At 41.0% G+C, this 22,627-nt stretch overlaps 1 long non-coding RNA gene across 1 annotated transcript; it reads left to right on the forward strand.

Annotated features, from left to right (window-relative positions):
- The first annotated feature begins 20,353 nt into the window (after nucleotides 1–20,353).
- LOC124292074 lies at nucleotides 20,354–21,067 on the forward strand. Its single transcript, XR_006902358.1, has 3 exons — nucleotides 20,354–20,546; nucleotides 20,652–20,737; nucleotides 21,021–21,067. It is a non-coding gene; the product is annotated as an uncharacterized LOC124292074 (long non-coding RNA).
- Nucleotides 21,068–22,627: the final 1,560 nt, after the last annotated feature.

The raw sequence follows: 22,627 nt of genomic DNA on the forward strand, positions 1-22,627 counted from the left end.
CCGAGTCTGAACCAGACAGTCCAGAGATTTAAATCCTGCGCATGAACAATTGGAATACGATGACATGTATCCATCAAGTCAGGTATCTTGACCACCCAATCGCGTCAGTAAAGCATGGTTGGCTTAAGACTTTGACCCGCCTCCGTCATCGTATACGATGTCCCATCCATCTTTGATACATACTGTCAATATATACGATGTCACACGCATCTCTCACACATACCGTCAATACATACGATGTCCCATCCCCTTTCAACACATGCCGTCAAAACATACGATGTACCACAAATCCTTCATATATAGTGTCAATATATACGATGTTCCACCCATGTTCCGCACATACTGTCAATATATACGATGTCCCACCCATCTCTCACACACACCGTCAATATATACGATGTCCCACCCAACCTTCACAAACACCATCAATATAAACGATGTCCCAACCATCCTTCACACATAATGTCAATATATACGATGTAATACCCATCCTTCACACATTCTGTTGATATAAACGATGCAACACCCATCCGTCACAAACATAGTCAATATATACAATGTCCCACCCATCTCTCACACATGCTGTGAATATATACGATGTCCCGCCCATCCTTCACATATAATGTCAATATAAACGATGCACCCACCATCCTTCACACACACCGTCAATATATACGATGTACCAACCATCCTTAACACAACATGTCAATATATACGATGTACACGCCATGCCTCACACAAACCGTCAATATCTAGGATGTATAACCCATCCTTCACACATAATGTCAATATATACGATGTACCCACAATCCCTCACACACACACCGCCAATATATACGATGTACAAACTCTGGACACAAACCGTCAATATACACGATATACCACTCATCCTTCACACATAAAGTCAATACATACGATGTCCCACCCATCCTTCACAACATAATGTCAATATATAACATGTACCCACCATGCGTCACATACACCGTCAATATATACGATGCACCACCCATCCTTCACATATAAGGCCAATATATACGATGGGCCACCTATCCATCACACACACCGTCAGTATATACGATATCCCAACCATCCTTCACACACACCGTCAATATATACGATGCCCCAACCATCCTTTACATTCACCGTCAATATATACGATGTCCCAACCATCCTTCACTAACATGGTCAATATAGACGATGTCCCACCCATCCTTCACACATAATGTCAATATATACGATGTCCCACCCATTCTTGAAACATAACCTCAATATATGCGATGTCCCACCCATCCATCACACACACCGTCAATAAATACGATGTCCCAACCATCCTGAACACAAAATGTCAATATATAGGATGTACACGCCATGCTTCACACACACCGTCAATATATACGATGTCCCAACCATCCTTCACACACACAGTCAATATATACGATGTACCAACTATCCTGAACACAAAATGTCAATATATAGGATGTACACGCCATGCTTCACACACACGGTCAATATAGACGATGTCCAACCCTTCCTTCACACATAATGTCAATATATACGATGTAATACCAATCCTTCACACATACTGTCAATATAAACGATGCACCGTCCATCTGTCACAAACACCGTCACTATATACAATGTCCCACGCATCCTTCACACACACGGTCAATATAGACGATGCCCCACCCATCCTTCACACACAATGTCAATATATACGATGTAATACCAATCCTTCACACATACTGTCAATATAAACGATGCAGCACCCATCCGTCACAAACATAGTCAATATATACAATGTCCCACCCATCCCTCACACATGCTGTGAATATGTCGATGTCCCGCCCGTCCTTCATATATAATGTTAATATAAACGATGTACCCACCCACCATCCTTCACACATAAAGTCAATATATACGATGTACCAACCATCCATTACACACCGTCAGTATATAAGATGTACCACCCATCCTTCACAACATAATGTCAATATATAAAATATACCCACCATCAATCACACACACCGTCAATATATATGATGCACCACCCATCCTTCACATATAACGCCAATATATACGATGGGCCACCTATCCATCACACACACCGTCAATATATATGATATCCCACACATCCATCATACACACCGTCAATATATACGATGTGCCAACCATCCTTCACATTCACCGTCAATATATACGATGTCCCAACCATCCTTCACATACACGGTCAATATAGACGATGTTACACCCATTCTTGAAACATAACCTCAATATATGCGATGTCCCATCCATCCATCACACACACCGTCAATAAATACGATGTCCCAACCATCCTTCACATATAATGTCAATATATGCCATGTACCAACAACCCTTCACACACGACGTCTATATAAAAACGATGTCCCGCCCGTCCTTCACATATAATGCCAATATATACGATGTACCCACCATCCTTCACACACACCGTCAATATATACGATGTCCCAACCATCCTTAACACAAAGTGTCAATATATACGATGACCCACCCATCCTTCACACATAATGTCAATATATACGATGTCCCACCCATTCTTGAAACATAACCTCAATATATGCGATGTCCCACCCATCCATCACACACACCGTCAATAAATACGATGTCCCAACCATCCTTCACATATAATGTCAAAATATGCCATGTACTAACAACCCTTCACACACACCGTCTATATAAAAACGATGTCCCGCTCGTCCTTCACATATAATGTCAATATATACGATGTACCCACCATCCTTCACACACACCGTCAATATATACGATGTACCAACCATCCTTAACACAACATGTCAATATATACGATGTACACGCCATGCTTCACACAAACCGTCAATATATAAGATGTATAACCCATCCTTCACACATAATGTCAATATATACGATGTACCCACAATCCCTCACACACACCGTCAATATAGACGATATACCACCCATCCTTCACACATAAAGTCAATATATACGATGTCCCACCCATTCTTGAAACATGACCTCAATATATGCGATGTCCCACCCATCCATCACACATAATTTCAATATATACGATGTCCCACCCATTCTTGAAACATAACCTCAATATATGCGATGTCCCACCCATCCATCACACACGCCGTCAATAAATACGATGTCCCAACCATCCTTCACATATAATGTCAAAATATGCCATGTACCAACAACCCTTCACACACACCGTCTATATAAAAACGATGTCCCGCCCGTCCTTAATACAAAATGTCAATATATACGATGTCCAACCCATCCTTCACACATAATGTCAATATATACGATGTCCCACCCATTCTTGAAACATAACCTCAATATATGCGATGTCCCACCCATCCATCACACACACCGTCAATAAATACGATGTCCAAACCACCCTTCACATATACTGTCAATATATGCCATGTACCAACAACCCTTCACACACACCGTCTATATAAAAACGATGTCCCGCCCGTCCTTCACACATAATGTCAATATATACGATGTACCCACCATCCTTCACACACACCGTCAATATATACGATGTACCAACCACCCTTAACACAATATATACGATGTACCAACAATCCTTAACACAAAATGTCAATATATAGGATGTACACGCCATGCTCCACACACACATAATGTCAATATATACGATGCCCCAACCATCCTTCACATTCACCGTCAATATATACGATGTCCCACCCATCCTTCACACATAATGTCAATATATACGATGTCCCTCCCCATTATTGAAACAAGACCTCAATATATGCGATGTCCCACCATTCCATCACACACACCGTCAATAAATACGATGTCCCAACCATCCTTCACATATAATGTCAATATATGCCATGTACCAACAACCTTTCAGACACACCGTCTATAAAAAAACGATGTCCCGCTCGTCCTTCACATATAATGTCAATATATACGATGTACCCCCAATCCCTCACACACACCGTCAATATATACGATGTACAAGCCACTCTGGACACACACCGTCAATATACACGATATACCACACATCCTTCACACATAAAGTCAATATATCCGATGTACCACACATCCTTCACATATAATGTCAAAATATGCCATGTACCAACAACCCTTCACACACACCGTCTATATAAAAACGATGTCCCGCCCGTCCTTAATACAAAATGTCAATATATACGATGTCCCACCCATCCTTCACACATAATGTCAATATATACGATGTCCCACCCATTCTTGAAACATAACCTCAATATATGCGATGTCCCACCCATCGATCACACACACCGTCAATAAATACGATGTCCAAACCACCCTTCACATATACTGTCAATATATGCCATGTACCAACAACCCTTCACACACACCGTCTATATAAAAACGATGTCCCGCCCGTCCTTCACACATAATGTCAATATATACGATGTACCCACCATCCTTCACACACACCGTCAATATATACGATGTACCAACCATCCTTAACACAATATATACGATGTACCAACAATCCTTAACACAAAATGTCAATATATAGGATGTACACGCCATGCTCCACACACACATAATGTCAATATATACGATGCCCCAACCATCCTTCACATTCACCGTCAATATATACGATGTCCCACCCATCCTTCACACATAATGTCAATATATACGATGTCCCTCCCATTATTGAAACAAGACCTCAATATATGCGATGTCCCACCATTCCATCACACACACCGTCAATAAATACGATGTCCCAACCATCCTTCACATATAATGTCAATATATGCCATGTACCAACAACCTTTCAGACACACCGTCTATAAAAAAACGATGTCCCGCTCGTCCTTCACATATAATGTCAATATATACGATGTACCCCCAATCCCTCACACACACCGTCAATATATACGATGTACAAGCCACTCTGGACACACACCGTCAATATACACGATATACTACACATCCTTCACACATAAAGTCAATATATCCGATGTACCACACATCCTTCACACATAATGTCAATATATGCGATGTATCACCCATCCATCACACACACCGTCATTTGATCCGATGTCCCAGCCATCACTCACACATAATGTCATTATATACGATGTCTCACCCATCCATCACACACACCGTCAATATATACGATGTACCACCCATCATTCACACATAATGCCAATATATACGATGTCCCACACATCCTTCACACAAACCGTCAGTATATACGATATCCCAACCATCCTTCACACACATGGTCAATATAGACGATGTCCCACCCATCCTTCACACATAATGTCAATATATACGATGTCCCACCCATTCTTGAAACATAACCTCAATATATGCGATGTCCCACCCATCCATCACACACACCGTCAATAAATACGATGTCCCAACCATCCTTCACATATAATGTCAATATATGCGATGTCCCACCCATCCATCACACACACCGTCAATAAATACGATGTCCCAACCATCCTTCACATATAATGTCAATATATACGATGTACCTACCGTCATTCACACACACCGCCAATATATACCATGTCCCACCCTCCATCACACACACCGCCAATATATGATTTAAACAATATTTATTCATTATTAAATGAACGGATTGGTAAACAGGCTATAAGCCTGTAAAAATACCTCTCCGAATACAATGCGATGGGAAACATTTTACATACATTCATCATTACAGAGAAGAGAACGCACCATTTGAGGAGTAAAAGATTTAATGAAAGAGAAAGTAGTATAATTAATCAATTAGGTAAAAAATCGTTTTGTTAAGGTGAAATAGTCATGTACAGATTTTACAATATTTTCATTGATTTCGTCAGAATATGAGTAACTTCCACATAGTACAGATTGAATATTAAAACCATTTATGTAATAGAAACACTTCAATTGAATTGTGTTAAAATTTGGACAGATAAATAGAAAATGAATGGCATCTTCATAATGATGGCCACAAGTGCAAGTAGACGTATTTTGAAGAAAACGGTCAAATGTATGTGCGTTTAAGTCACTACAGCCAAGTCTTAACTTACAATGAATTATTTGATTAAATCTATTACCAGTGTTTCTGAAGACAGTATATACGATGTCCCACCCATCCTTCACACACACCGTCAATATATACGATGTCCCACCCATACTTCACACACACCGTCAATATATACGATGTCCCACCCATACTTCACACACAGCATCAATATATACGATGTCCCACCCATCCTTGAAACATAACGTCAAAAGGGACGATGTCCCACCCATCCATCACACACACCGTCAATATATACTATGTACCACACATCCCTCATACATGATGTCATTATATACGATGTCCCGACCATCCATGACACACACGGTCAATATATACAATGTCCCACCCATCATTCACACGTAATGTCATAACATACGATCTCCAACCAATCCTTCACACACACCGTCAATATATACGATGTCCCACCCATCCTTCAAACACACCGTCAATATATACGATGTCCCAGCCAACCTTCACACATAATGTCAATATATACGATCTCCCACCCATCCTTCACACACACCGCCAATATATACGATGCCCCACCCTCCATCACACACACCGCCAATATATATGATGTCCCACCCATCCTTCACACACACCGTCAATATATACGATATCCCACCCAAAGCGTCATGAAAGATTGAAATTTAAAATTGCTTCACCACATAGAATGTATACACCATACTTTTTCTTTTGTACAAAAGGTGCTTGTCTATGTACGACTGTCCACAATTGGGACATAAACATGACTATAAAGCTCAGGGCAATCAAACTACTGAGGGGCGAACTTTGTTGAAAACAAATAGTGGGTGAGAGGTGAGGTGAGGTGAAATTGGGTTTAACGTCGTGCTTGAGAATAATTCGCTCATATGACGACGTGCATGCGTGTGTATGTGTATGTGCGGCTGTTTGTACTAGCCCAGACTTAAGCTGATTTTTCAGTGCTATGAATACCCCACTCAGACACATTATACTGACTCCGAGCTGACCAGTCCTTGTTGTACCAATTAATGCCGAGCGCCAGGCAGGGACCAACAAGTACCATATTTTAACGACTTTTTGGTATGACGTGCTCGGGGATCGAACCCGCGACCTTCCGCTCTCCGGGCGGACGCTCTAACCACTACATTACGGAGGCGGCCATAGTGGGTGAGAATTCATTGAAAGCTATTGAAGGGCTACAGTTCAATATTTAGACATATTCGAATGGGGTTATGCATTTGAGAATTCGTGTAAACAATCTTAAACTAAGATTCATCTGATCATGTTTAATTGGGATAGCTTTCGTCTTTTTCAGAAGAAATAGCTATACGTGTTGATGGGGGCCAGACAGAGGTTCGAGAGTATACAAACTTTACATTGCTTTGTGAAACAACACCAGACATTGGCAGGATAAAATGGTTCCAGAATGGCAGGCGGATTGCTGTGTCCCTCAGACGGAAACCTAATTCCTGTTCTCTAATACGGTCTGTTAGGAAGAGGGGCGAATATGAAACAATGTGCAAGGGGAAGCAAATCCTGCTTGTTGTAGAGAAAGTGGCTGGTCAGGACAGCGGCAGGTGGTCGTGCCAGGATCCCAATGTAGATATGAAGAGCAAGGAAGTTGAAGTTAAAGTTGTTCCTGATACTACTGGCAAGTTGTTGAATGCAGTCTGTCATGTCTCTCATGTAAGTCATTGCAGAACAGCGTTGTTCCTGATACTACTGGCAAGTTGTTGAATGCGGTCTGTCATGTCTGTCGCGTTATTCATTGCAGAACAGCGTTGTTCCTGATACTACTGGCAAGTTGTTGAATGCAGTCTGTCATGTCTGTCGTGTTATTCATTGCAGAACAGTGTTGTGTTTGTGTTACATTGTTTCTGCTATGATTCAGCCGAGAATGTGTTGGATACTATTTGAGACTAGGAGACAAGATGGGTGTGTACATTTCTGGTACTTCCGGAAACCTTCAAAGTAGTCAGACCGAAAGAGTAAGAGAAGGTTTTGGAAACGTTTTGCACATAAAAGGAGAATGCTCTTATCCCGCCAACGTTACAAGAAGACCAGCATCTATGTGAAGATCACGTTCCACTCTGGATACATTCATGCATTTCCTCTAATGCCCAGTTCATGTTGTTTGTAAACTGACCCATCGTGCCATAGTCTATCAACATATTTTTCATTATCTGAAAAGGCAGCATAGACTGCTGAGCTAGTTCGTATGTAATACGGGACGCCTTGTATATTCTGACATAATAGCTCAGTGGAACATATGAAGGAAATCTGATTTATGCCCACGAAAGTTGTTTGAATGCAATCTGTCATGTATGTCATGTTATTCATTGCAGAACAGTGTTGTAGTTACTATGATTGTTTCTGTTAAGATTCAGAAGGGAGCGTGTAGGTTACTAAATTAGACAAGGAGACACGATTTGTGTGGGATTTTCTAACGTTGTCTTACCCAAAGAGTAAGAGAATGTTCTGGAAACAGTTTGTGTATAGATTTTGAATCACAGAACATGATCGCGTAGATAGACTACTTCATAAGATAGACAGACGTAGACAAATAATAGAACTATTTACAAATGTACTGTTATTCCAAGAAACATTAAGAAAACGTTCACATTCTCCCAAGTACCAAGTTGGGTAGTTATTTACAAAGTAAATGTTGCCAGGTATGTTTAAGTCAGGTATGTGTTCTGCCAAGACTGTAACTTGCTGTGGTCACCCTTTCAGAGTCTCCACTTTCCTATTTGCCAGAGTCCGTCAGTCTTACTGGCAACATCGTGAAGATTGTGTACGGGGTGGACCCGGTGCTGGTGACATGCAAATGCCAGTGTGACGACATATACGTGTTTGCTTGGGACTACGGCAACGTCACTGCAAACGTAAGCGCGGTGAAGAGGACCTCGAACACCTGTCTCCAACAACTGACTGCTTGGGTCTCCTGGAGAGGTGACGGCAGTACCATCAAAGGCATCGTCACCAACCCCATTACGCAAAGAAAGCAGCGGCAAATATCACGTTAGACCTTCAGTGTGAGTACTTCTGAGTTTTGACCAGCTTCTCTGTGGCGACCATGTCCTAACTTGAGATCTGTTTGAATGGTGTTACTCGTTTCTCGGATGAGCCCTAGTGTGTACATTGTGCATTGACTGTGTAATTTGACGATGATCAGTGTGTACATTATGAACTGACTGTGAGAATTGACGACCTTCAGTGTGTACATTATGAATTGACTGTGAGCACTGACGACCTTCAGTGTGTGTACATTATGAACTGACTGTGAGCACTGACGACCTTCCGTGTGTACATTATGAATTGACTGAGAGGACTGACGACATTCAGTGTGTACATTATGAATTGACTGTGAGCACTGACGGCCTTCAGTGTGAGTACATTATGAATTGACTGAGAGCACTGACGACCTTCAGTGTGATACATTAGAATTCACTGAGTTCATTAACGATGATGATCAGTGTGTACATTATGAATTTACTGTGAGCACTGACGACATTCAGTGTGTACATTATGAATTGACTGAGAGCACTGACGACATTCAGTGTGTACATTATGAATTGACTGAGAGCACTGACGACATTCAGTGTGTACATTATGAATTGACTGAGAGCACTGACGACCTTCAGTGTGAGTACATTATTAATTGACTGTGAGCACTGACGACCTTCAGTGTGAGTACTTCTGAGTATTCCTGAGTTTTGACCACAATCTTTGTGGGACTGCGTCTCATCGGTCAGTGCTGGTGACCTTCCGTTTAATGTTACACCTTGCATTTCCGTACTGACGAGCCCCGTGTGTAGACGACTGTCACGTGTCCATTTCCAAGTTTGAACAAAATCAAGTTTGAAGTCTGAAGATCAATTCAGCAACCCATATGACCGGGATCTTCACGGGTCATATCGACAAGGAAGTATATGGTAGGTCTTTTTAAAAAAAACATATTAAAATCAGATTTGATTACATGTTACAGACATGCCACAGAACCCTGTGATATCCATCTCGCCCCGGGACAATGTCATTGAAGGTCAGGAGGTCAACATCTCCTGCCAGCCCAACCCTGAAGGCAAGCCCCGAGGGAAGACAACAGTTGTAGTGTGGCCAGGCAATGACAATACACACACAAGACAATATTACGTTACGTTTCAAGTCTCACGAGATGATGATGGCGCCGAGATCAATTGCTATGCATTGAATAAGTATACGCGAGGCAACAGCTCTGCATATTCGGACAAGGACTATTTGAGTGTGTTATGTAAGAATCTTTCGAAATACTATTCGCATGTATAAAAAATGTAGGTATCAATAGTGAGTGAGTGAGTGAGTGAGTTTAGTTTTACGCCTCAGCAGTTTTCCAGCTATATGGTGGTGGTCTGTAAATAATCGAGTCTGGACCAGACAAACCAGTGGTCAACAGCATGAGCATGGATATGCGCAATTGGGAACCGATGACATGTGTCAACCAAGTCAGCGAGCCTGACCACCCGATCCCGTTAGTCGCCTCTTACGACAAGCATGGATTACTGAAGATCAATATTCTTACCCGGATCTTCACAGGTAAGTAAGCATCAGCCAGGAATATCAGAAGACATATGTTACTATTCAATATAGTTTATGCGAGAATAATACGTGTATGAGTTAGATCAAAATTCTTCTGACATGATGTATGGTTATTAATACGAGAAGCCAATATGCCCACGGACCTTCATAAACGTATGGCAGACACGAATTGACGTTGTCGGGGGATTTACACTGGAAATGTGATTCCCTTAGTATTGCCGGAGTAGGGCATCGTTCACGAATCTTCAGTTGAAGCAACGTTCGAATTTAACGTCGGTCCTTAGGTCCGAAGCCGACTGAAATCCACTCGGACCCACAGCTTTTGTTTTCTGCAGGTGCTTGTGGCCGACAGCTTTTTCATCCCCATTGACTAAGAGTATTAATTAGCAGAAAATATCCTGCAGTTATTTTTTGTTTTTATCTCTACCAGCAGGTGTTGTCTGTTTCGAGTAAGCAATTTAGATTTGCTAAGCTATGATCTTTTAACCTCGAACAAGTTACCCGAATGAATTGCAAAGACTAGTCAGTCACGAGTGTTAAACTTAACTCTTTAACTCTGTAAGTTGTCACATTTTGTGTTTGCTGGGAATTACTTATATTGTAACTAAACATTAGGGCCTACACGTTACGATCAGCACCCACAACTGTTTATGGTTCTGAGTCCTTAGGGCCTTCAGCTTTTCAGGGTTTAGGGCAAACACTGAGTTGAAGTGAGGCAACGTTGAGTTCCATTCGGTCACAAATCGATGTACTTAATGTTTACTGAATGTCTGATCTAATGTTAAACACAACTGATGGACCCTACGCCAAACCGAAACATGAGTCTCATTAACCAATTCAGACAAAGACCTACTTTTCAGCCGATGCGAAGTTTCTCGTGTAAAAGTGAAAAGAGACACTACAAACAACTATGGTTACATTGAATTCCAATTCCTTGTTTCATAAGAAAATGGTAATTACAAATTGATTTTAATTTTAAAGTTTAAAACAATCGTATTTCTATATTTTATGTCGCGGTTTAGGCACAGACTGCCACTGTTTGAAAAGGTCGTACAATGATTAACAATTCATCTGTCTTACTGGTTACACGTGTTATGTGTTCTTTGCGCTTATAGAGTGTATTTTTGTAACGTACAATGTGATTGATATAATATCAAGTCTGTACCAGACCGCCAAACGTTTCTAGCGGCCGAGCCTCGTTTTGAGATTTCCACGATTTCCAGATTTCCGTTTGTCAGAGCTCGCTGTACGACAGTGCACGCTGCACGACGTGTTTGCAAGGATTAGAAGGAGCGTAGTGCAATATACAAGTGATTAGATGTATCAAATAAGACTGATTAATACTTATATATCCGGTTGAATGAGTTGGTCTAAAAATTCTGGACTGGTTATTGTACTATTGCGCAATAGGACGGATCCCAGTCAGCAGGAAACGAGACTGTTGTGTAATCATTTTGACTTGCATTCGTATTTTGTGTATCATCCTTGACAGATACCGTTCCATGCCCTATACTGTCTAACCACGACTGTACATCTGTGACAGCATCGCACCGACCACAACATCCGGCGCATGCGCACTGTATAATGCTGAGTTTAGTCGACGACACTTCAAGTCTACTAAGTCGAGTCGATATTCTTCCCTTTGGTAAAGACGATCGTATTTCACTTCTCCAGGACCTAGAGTAACCTCATCATCTGCCGACGGACTCGAGTTAATGAGATTGTTCTCTTTCTCTGCCAAAACAATAGGTGTCTGTTTACACGTCAAATCGCCGTGCTGGACAAAATACGAAAGGAACCTTAAGTTTCGTATCTGTACAAGATAGGTTGTTAGGTGGTTGACAAGATATATTAAATGACAGAAGTCAAAGGTTTGTTTTGTGATGTTGGACGTCATAAATAGTATGTGATCACTTTATACGAGCACATACACTTTTACGCATCCAGGTTCAGTATATAAAAGTACTACCTGTGCAGTTGACATCACGTCTGATATACGCTATTCCACCGCTTCTCTTCATAGATTCTCTGCAGACAGCCCACAGTTGACAGTCACATCAAACGTATCGATATCCGAAGATGGCATCCAGTCTGTGGCATTCACATGCGCCGCAAGTGGCAACCCTGACAACACGACATTCCTGCCCTGGAGGCACATGTACGGCAACACAGTAAGTTGTTCGAGCACTAGCAGGAACCAACAACTCCACGCACTCTATACTGCGAATGTCATCACTTCGCTATCAAGACACGGGGATCTACATATGTAAAGGCACCAATGGAATCGGCAGAAATGGTTCCATGTACAGCTTTCATTGGGCCATGCTGGATGTACAGGGTATTACGTATTCTTTGAGTGAATGAGTGAGTGAGTGAGTGAAGGAGCAAGGACAAGCCCAGAAACGTTGTGTATACAATAAAAAAGAAGCTGACATCAATAATATTTTGTCCTAGATGTGTGAATATAGTTTTATATCGCTGTGTGCAAAATTAGAGCGATATCACGTCGGGGTAGAGCAGTAATAAGCTAACCATGTCGGACTAGAACACGGACCTACGACGCGACGGCAAATGCTTCAACCACTAGGCTACCCCAACGCCCCCTTTGAGTGTTGACTAAGCGCTAGTACATTTCATTTCCACAAATACTGCATCGCTAACTGGTGATACTTTCAATTGAAAATTAAATGTATCATGAAATTAATTGAGAGGTATACTTTTCCTTCTCCTCAGTATGAAGGGGTGGTGCTGGAGCCTGGTGTTTAAAGCGTTCGCTCGGCACGCTCAACACACGGGTTCGATTCCCCACATGGACAAAATGTGGGAATCCCATTTCTGGTGTCCCCCACCCTGATATTGCTGGAATAATGCTTAAAGTGGCGCAAAACTAAACTTACTCACTCAGCCAGTATTTGAAGACTGCATTGTTGTGTTTCCCAAGGACTTCCGTATTTTCCTGATTATACCAATGGCGTAACCATGCTGAAGCCGCTGCAGAACTCCAGTTTCACCTTGACCTTCAGATATGTGTCTGACCCGGGATCTAATGTCACGTGGTTTGCCAAGGGGGAACAACTCAGTCCCAATGCGACTTGTCCGTTTGTTGGATCATCCCCTGAGAAGATCAGTGTTGATATGTACGGTGAGATATATTGTGTGGGGAAATAGTGGTGGTCCGATTAATTGAAACGATCAAATATTGGTCGCAGTGACTAAACGACCAAGCAATTGATCATGTTTTCTCATAATCGAACACAATAAATTTTGGAACACTCGTTTGCATCAACAATATTTTTCACAAGGTGGGCTTTGTCTGTGTCAGTAAATTTACATTTCATAAGCAGTACAAGCTCGTTCCAAGCCATGGTTGAATTTATATTAAAGACTGCAGGAAACATATGTTCCTAACATAATAGTCATCCTTTAAAGATGTGAAATTTGCAACTGCATTTTTCTGCAATTCGCCAAAACAACAAGAGAGCTACATTTCTCTTTAGTTTTTATTCTATTTTTGTGCATTAACAAACATAATACGAAAATTTGATAAATGACGCTAACCGATTATTTTGATGATTGATCGGTTGTAATGAACCTATCATCAATTATGAGATTTCCAACACAAGTGGGTAATACCGTGATATACTGCTTGGGATCAATGTATACCCTTTATCCGTCTCGATTAGGAATTGTACAGCAGTAGAAACACAAACATTCTTATAGACAGAGTGCATGAGTTTCACCGTGGTCTTCATATATGAACAAATGACGAATTTTGCAGGTAAAAGTATACCTTTGTCTGGACACGAGGAGAGGCTATTATTTCCACCGTATCGGCCGATGACGACGGAGACTATTTCATCCGGGTATGCAACGAATATGGCTGCCGTGACTCAAACGTTATTCAGCTCAAAGCAACGGGTCAGTCCAACGCTGTTTACGGTATACGTCACCTATTACTAAATCTAAACTATGACTTTCATGCACTCAAAATGACCTTCACGGGTTCTCATTCCAATCAAATGAGTGAGCGAATGAGTTTAGTTTTACGCCGCACTTAGCAATATGCCAGCTATATGGCGGCGGGCTGTAAATAATCGAGTCTGGACCAGACAATCGAGTGATCAACAGCATGAGCATCGATCTGCGCAACTGGGAACCGATGGCATGTGTCAACCAAGCCAGCGAGCCCGACCACACGGCCCCGTTAGTCGCCTCTTACGAAAAACATGGGTTACTGAAGGTTCATTCCAACTCGGACCTTGCGTGTTATTTCAAAGCAAATTCATCAATTCTTGAATGATCGGAGTAACTAAATGTTTGGTGATAAACTGAAATGTTATAGAGATCGAATCACATTACACTTCATAATTACCAAACGGAGGAGACCTGGGTGCTGTTGTACAGAACAACCTTAGCGCTAAGACAACCTTAATATTAATAATAATAATAGTAGATTTGTATTGCGCTTTTCCATACTTGGATATTATGCTCAAAGCGCAGTGAGATTTGATCAGAGGAAAGCTTCGCGGAAAAGATGGGTTTTGATAGCTGTTTTGAAGGCAGAACAGGTTTGACACAGATTGTTCCAGGCAGTGGCTGCAGCATATGCAAACGATTTCTTCCCATAACTAGAGAGTTTCACTTTTGGAACAGTGAACAGATGTTTGAATTCAGACCGAAGGGTTCTGCTGGGACAGTACAATGGAAGTGAGTCACAGAGATAGTGTGGGGCTGTTTGAGAGTAACATTGGAATGCCAGATAAAGGAGCTTAAAGTCGATTCGTTGTTTTACTGGAAGCCAGTGGAGTTCTTGGAGGATGGTTGTGATGTGGTTCGAAATGGGTGACAGAGAGACAAGGCGAGCAGCGTTATTTTGAATCCTCTGGACCTTAAGTCTATGTTATGGTCACCTTAGCGCTAAGATCGCTTTGTACAACGGAACCCAGGACATTAAACATTCTACATGATTTGTGTCCGGATCTTTTCTGACCTGTGAAGGTCCGGGCTAGAATGAACCTTCAGTAACCCATGCTTGTCGTAAGAGGCGACTAACGGGATCGGGTGCTCAGGCTCGCTGGCACAGGTCGATGCTCATACTGTTGATCACTGGATTGTCTGGTTCAGACTCGATTATATACAGGCCGCCGCCATAAAGTTGGAATATTGCTGAGTGCGTTGTACAACTCAACTCAGTCACTCACTCACCCGGATCTTTTCTTTCCATAAGCAAATGTATCCATGCCAACGATACCGACGGTGTTTCAACCGAAATGTTAGTACTGCTCTCATTACAGCGTCGGGGTATATTTACACCCCAAACATTTAACAGAATCGGGGTCGCAAGAAGGAAAACAACATAATCCGAGTGCAATTTCAAAGCAAGGAAACGTCACATGTAGATTTGAATTTAGCGAGATCTGTCTTTAGCGCGGTTGTTGAGCGAGGATGTACTTTAACTTTAACACAAAAAGAATACAGGTTAATAGGACACATAGGTTCATTCGCTATAACCTACGTCATCCGTATTGTGATTGTGAAGATAATAGTGCTCAGTGGTGTTACACGTATTGTTTTCTTGGTCATTGGAATGTTTATGTTTGATTTTTTTTGGAGAAAGTAAGATGTACGCATAAATCTTCAGTACATCACAAACAGGTCTTAATGGAGTGAGTGAGTGAGTGAGCTTAGTTTTACGCCGCACTCAGCAATATTCCAGCTATATGGCGACGGTCTGTAAATAATCGAGTCTGGACCAGACAATCCAGTGATCAACAGCACGAGCATCGATCTGCGCAATTGGGAACCGATGACATGTGTCAACCAAGTCAGCGAAACTGACCACCCGATCCCGTTAGTCGCCTCTTACGACAAGATAGTCGCCTTTTTATGGCATCTTAATGGATGTTAATGAAATAAACAAAAGCATTGCGAAATGATGCGTCTATGTCTCATGAAGTATCAGGATAACAATCTACTCTGCTGGTCGCCCATGAAGTATCACCTGAACATTACCCGTCCATGGTAAACAATATGCGACACGACATGGATCAATTTGCACTGAAATAAACATGTCAACTATACCCCCAAAACCTACGTATACACGCGAGGCTTCCCATGCGATTCAAACAGTGCTCGGAAAAGTACACTTTACTTCAGACTTGTATGTGTGGGTTAGAATTGAGTGAGTGAGTGAGTTAAAATTTAAAGTCACTTTGGCAATGTTTCAGCCATATCGTGACTAAAACAACATATATATTAACAATAATTAAAGATAGAGTATAAAATCCTGTCAACGAAGGACAATAAACAACAACTAGAATATCACAGATATAAATATAAAACTAGTAATTAAATCGAAATCATATTAACTTTAGAGAACAACACAATATAAAAATAGGCTATAACTCACCAGCAGCTGAAGGTAGTTCACCATACTAGGGGTTAGAATTGAGTCTACAGACCATGAAGCCTTGAAAGTGTTATGACTGCATTTCAGTTTTTGAGTGACATTAATGAGCACAATACATATATCTGGACAGAGTGTTAAAGATGATCGTGTGGACCTAAAAGCATTATTTTTGTATTGTGTTGGTATGGTTGCAGGTATTTGTAACATATGTCGAATCATTTGAGTCACGGTTGGTTGGTTTGTTGATTAACGCCGCGTCCAGCAATATTCTCAGTTTATGACGGCGGTCTGTAAATAATCGGGTATAGACCTGAAAATCCAGTGATCAATATCATGAGCATCGATCTACGCAATAGGGATATGATGACATGTGTCAACCAAATCAGCGGGCCTGACTACCCGATCCCTTTAGTCGCCTCTTACGATAAGCGTGGGTTGGTGAAGATCAATTCTAACAAGGGAATGTAGATGAACACCAATTCAATATTAACAAGAGAAACACAAATTACTTTGTTCATGTTTCTTATGTGGCTATGAACGCATTAACACAGTACTTTTACTGATTGAAATAAAATAAAGTAGCACCTATAGATCAAATGGTTGCACTGGCCCATCTCATGTTTTTCATTTCATATCAATGTATTGTGATAGATATAGACCCAATGTGCGATGAAGATGAAATGTACATGGTGCAAATGGGAAGTCACAATATTCAAAGGACAATTACGATTATATAAATACACGTTTATGTTCAGAATGTATGTTTGTTCAGAGAATGTGTTAGATGACCACCGCGCCCAAATTGTGCAAAATGTTTGAGTGATCAAGTACATATTGCTATAGGCTGCATAATCAATTTTACAGCTATTTTCAGCTAGCAAAATATTTGAGATCTAGCAGTGTATGAAATACGCCAAAAACCAAGCCAAACATCAGGGCTGGTAACCTCAAAATGTTACCAGCCCAAAATGGATTTAACCAGACCAGAATTTGGCAGACAACGCGATATGTATGGAACATCTAAAAGTTTTACCAGACTATCGGACTGGCTAGCTGTAAATCTAGACCGTTCGTCAGATATCTCGCCCGTCTCGGGCCTTATTTCATACATTAGATCTAGTGGTAAGATTTGCATTATCACAAAGACACTAACATAGGTAAGTGGTACTCGAATAGCTGCCTCTGAATGGTTATGTTTGATCACTTTGGAGACAGTAAAATGTAGCAGTTTTTCTTCAGCACATCTCAAACAAGTCGAGAATGATGTTAATGAAATATAAAGAAACATTGCAAATTGATGTATCTATGACCCATGAAGTATCGGGATAACAATCTAGTCTGTTAATCGTCCATGAAGGATCACCTGAACATTACCGGGGCAAGGTAAACGATATGTGGATATTTTATCATGCTAACACGACAGGGATCAATGTGCACGGAAACGAGCATGTAAACTATACGTCCCAAAGCGCCACGTGTGGCTTCTCGTCAGCGATATGCTGATGTGTACTTTACGCACTTTATAACCTATATGTACTCATACTCTTTGGGGAAGAAACATACACGTTGCTTAAGGTTTTACAAAACCGCTTATAATGGCATACAAAATGACAAATATTAATTATATGTCTGTGCTGGTTCTAATAGAAATCCAAGACCTAACCAGATTATTAAAGGGTTAGTTTCTGATAAATTGTATACTTTGAATAATACTATTCGCGTTTCTATACGTTTTTCTGTAATGTCCACGATGACAAGCTGGCTCAGAAGTACAGGTGATTGATAATATACTCTTTAAAAAAAGTAGGGGAACCTTAACTGTATTTCCTGAACCTGGATGGGAAGTATACTAAGCAGCAAAAGAAACGTCAGTTTGGAAGTTTCCTTCGCAGAAACGGATAACTGTAAACTCATTTATGTTTCGATTGTATATTTTTGACAACATCTCCAACTTACCTGAGCAAAGACATTTCTTCCCAAACTCAGAATGGAACCCAGGAAATGGTCTCAAAAACGCAATCTGATCTCGGAGATGGTACGTTGTTCTCCATGTTTTTCATGTAACTCATGCTGCACGTGCTGTTCACAAGGTCCAGCCCTATAAAATGCACCTCCAAACCTGGTTGAAACATTCACATTACAACGACAGCAGGATGCCGCGACTCACGACAGCTCAGAGGAACCAGGCGCTAGAAAGACATGAAGCTGGCCACACTGCACCAGCTGTTGCCAATCACTTCCAGGTCAACGTTCGGACCATCTACAGGCTGCAGCAATGTCTCCGGGCCACCAACACCATAAATGATTGCCCCTGTACCGCCAGACCAAGGATGACCACGGGACGACAAGACCGCCATGTTGTGCGACAGCATGTACAGAATCCCTTCATGCAGGCATCCGAAAAAGCACGCCAGACAGTGGGAACACACAGAAGACCAATCAGTAATGATACAGTACGCCGACGTCTTAACAGCGGGAACCTCCATTGCCGTAGACCTTACCATGGACATATCCCCAACCCTCGTCATCGGCGTGAACGTCTACAGTTTGCCCTACAACACCAAAACTGGCGATACAGGCAATGGAGAATTGTTCTGTTCACAGATGAGAGTCGGTACTGCGTATCAACTGCAGATGGCAGAACAAGAATATGGCGACGACGCGGCCAGCATTACTCAGACCAATGTGGTTTGAAAAGAGACTCATGGGGAGGTGCAAGCATCATGGTATGGGGTGGAATGGGCCTGAATCAGAGAGTTGGTCCTGTGATGTTCCAGAACCTTGGTCCAGGGAGAGGAGGCGGCATCACAGCGGTGGGCTACATCGACCAAGCTCTCAGACCCCAAATCATAGCACATTTCGCATGTCACCGGAACAACATTTTCCAGCATGATAACGTCCGGGTCCATAATGCCAGAGCTACACGGGACTTCCTACAGCAGAACGGTGTCAACATTATGCAGTGGCCAGCCCTTAGTCCTGATTTAAACCCAATTGAGCTTCTTTGGTATGGAATTCAGAGGGGACTGAATAATGTCATACCAAAGCCGAACAGAGCCGATTTATTGCGCCAGGTCTTTCTCAGAGTGTGGTTCCAAGTGCCAATGGCCTTCATCAATCGATTGGTGCACTCCATGCATAGACGCTGTGCTCGTGGTGGTCACACTAGATACTGAAGTCAAGAGTCTGAATGGACTGCAAGCGTTCACGTAATGTCTTGGCATAGTCGTTCTGCCTTTTTGGTTGTTGTTAGCGGCATTTTAACCGGAACTCGCCATTTTACCGGACAAGCGCCATTAGCAACATGGCTGTCGTTCTGATTTGCGGAATTTGAACACGTCAAGCAGTCGAAATTTGTCATACCTTTCCCTAAGCCTAAGACGAATTTAGAAAAATGTAAAAAGTGGATTTCTCTTTGCGGACGGAAAAAAATTACCATTGAAAAAGTCAGGAAAGAGACTTATATTTGCAGCATGCACTTCGTCGGAGGGAACGGACCAACTGACGGTAATGATTAAAATATACTTTCAAATATCGTATTTGAATTTTCACATAAAATCGATTTAATTCACGACATGCTCATTTTTAAATGACCTTTTTGTTTATTGACAGAATATCCTGATCCCTTGTCAGCCTTGTCACAAAATGTCCTACCACCGAAGGCACGAAATCCTAGGAAGAGACTGAGGCTTCAACCAGTAAATCATTATATTTGCTCTTCAAAAACGTTCTCATCAAGATTTCTTATAAAACAATCACTGATTATCTTTTACTCATTTAATTATCACACTGTCAATCACTAAAGTGCTGTAGCTATTTTAAAATGGAAATTGTTTTCCTATATGCTGCTAGGTTCACCTACTCATTTAATTTTTGTGGAACAGTAATGTATTGCCTGAATATTCCATTTTGACAATTGTCCAGAAATGAAAACTAGTAGAGGCCTAAATGATTTGAATTTATGCTCACTGCATTAAAAAGGACCCACTGCATGATCTCCAAGTGAATTTGCCTTCCCCTGAGGAACACGATGTACAGGTTCAGGAGATGTTGTCAACACCACTATTGGACTGCTTTCATGACTACTTTGGAGTTTTCAGTGATGATCATCAAGGTAAGTAGTCAAAGTAAGTTGTCCTGATAAATCACAAAGCTAATTATCATTCTTTCATCAAGCAAAATATTTGATATTGGTCCAAATGTAATATTAAACTGAACAAATTAAAACGGAATTTGGTGATCGTGTAGGTCTAATAAGTGATACACGTCTGCAATTTTCCTTGTTTGGAAAACCAAGCTGCACTGATGAGCGCTGGCGGGACGAAACGTGTTAAAAAAACAAATGCAGTTTGAAGTAACTGATTTAGTTTAACATTGATAAGGTATTGATATTAAGCATTACAATCTCACTCGATACAGATGCAAGCATCACAGCGGATGCATGCACACAGACAGAAATTAACATGGTTCATATTTTCAAGTTTTTCTTGTTACTCTAAATGGTGATTATTAATTTTTAAACTTTTTTAAAACTTTAACCAATATTTTTTAGACCTTTGACATGGTAACAAAAAATCAACATGGTCATTGGTTAATGGTAATTTATATCAATGCTCCTATAAATAATCATTATAAATAAGAGAATAAATTATACTATCTACACAGGTCTGACGACATCTCTATTTGCCATCATTCTGAATCTGCTGATGACGAAAGCCAAGAAACTGAACTACTGGCGTGGATCTGACTCTGCTGGCTTAACAGTAATTATATTAAAAGTCCAATAGCTACAATTTCATCAATGTAAGGATGATGATGTTCATCACAGTGAAGGTTATAGTAAGAAAGAAGCTTATAAGGTAGACCAACTTTTAAAAGTAGAGCCATAAAAATATATATCTAACAAGGTAAAATGAATCATTTGGAGACAATTTATTTTGGGGGAAGGTTATTGAGTTTTAGACACGTTCTATGAATGATGTAATAACTGTTTCAGGACCATGCTCAAACACCTGGGAGGATAGGTCGTCCTCGGGCCTTGACCCTTACAGGCTCAGACGGGGATTTGACTCAGAAGTTTAAGCCTATCTATTTCAAATTAACAACTCTTCTGTCAGTTGAATTTTCACCACTTGGATTTCTTTTATGTACCACGAACTTCAATTCCTAGTATCTTTGCCAACTCGGTATCAAGTAAATTCACGCTTACCTAGGTGCTTCAAATGTTTTCTTAAGACCAGATCTAGAGTAATTATTGACTGCACAGAATTTTTCATTCAAAACCCAAGTCTAGCTTCATCTCAGAGAGTCACATGGTCCCAATACAAGCACCACAACACTGTAAAATTATTGGTTGCTATATCCCCCTCTGGTACTTTTGTGTTCCTCTCAAATCTGTATACAGGTTCAATATCAGAGAGGAAGATTGTTCAGCAGACAAACTTGAGTACGGAGATGACATCATGGCTGACCGAGGGTTTTTTAATACGTGATTTACTTACTAAAAGAATGTGCACTCTCAATATACCACCATTTTCTATGGGTAAGCAGTTGAAATCAAAATGTTTTGGATCAAATGCAATTTGTAT

The sequence above is a fragment of the Haliotis rubra genome, unplaced genomic scaffold (assembly GCF_003918875.1).
Source record: "Haliotis rubra isolate DU_JTF1 unplaced genomic scaffold, ASM391887v1 Scf1133, whole genome shotgun sequence".
Lineage (NCBI taxonomy): Eukaryota > Metazoa > Mollusca > Gastropoda > Lepetellida > Haliotidae > Haliotis > Haliotis rubra.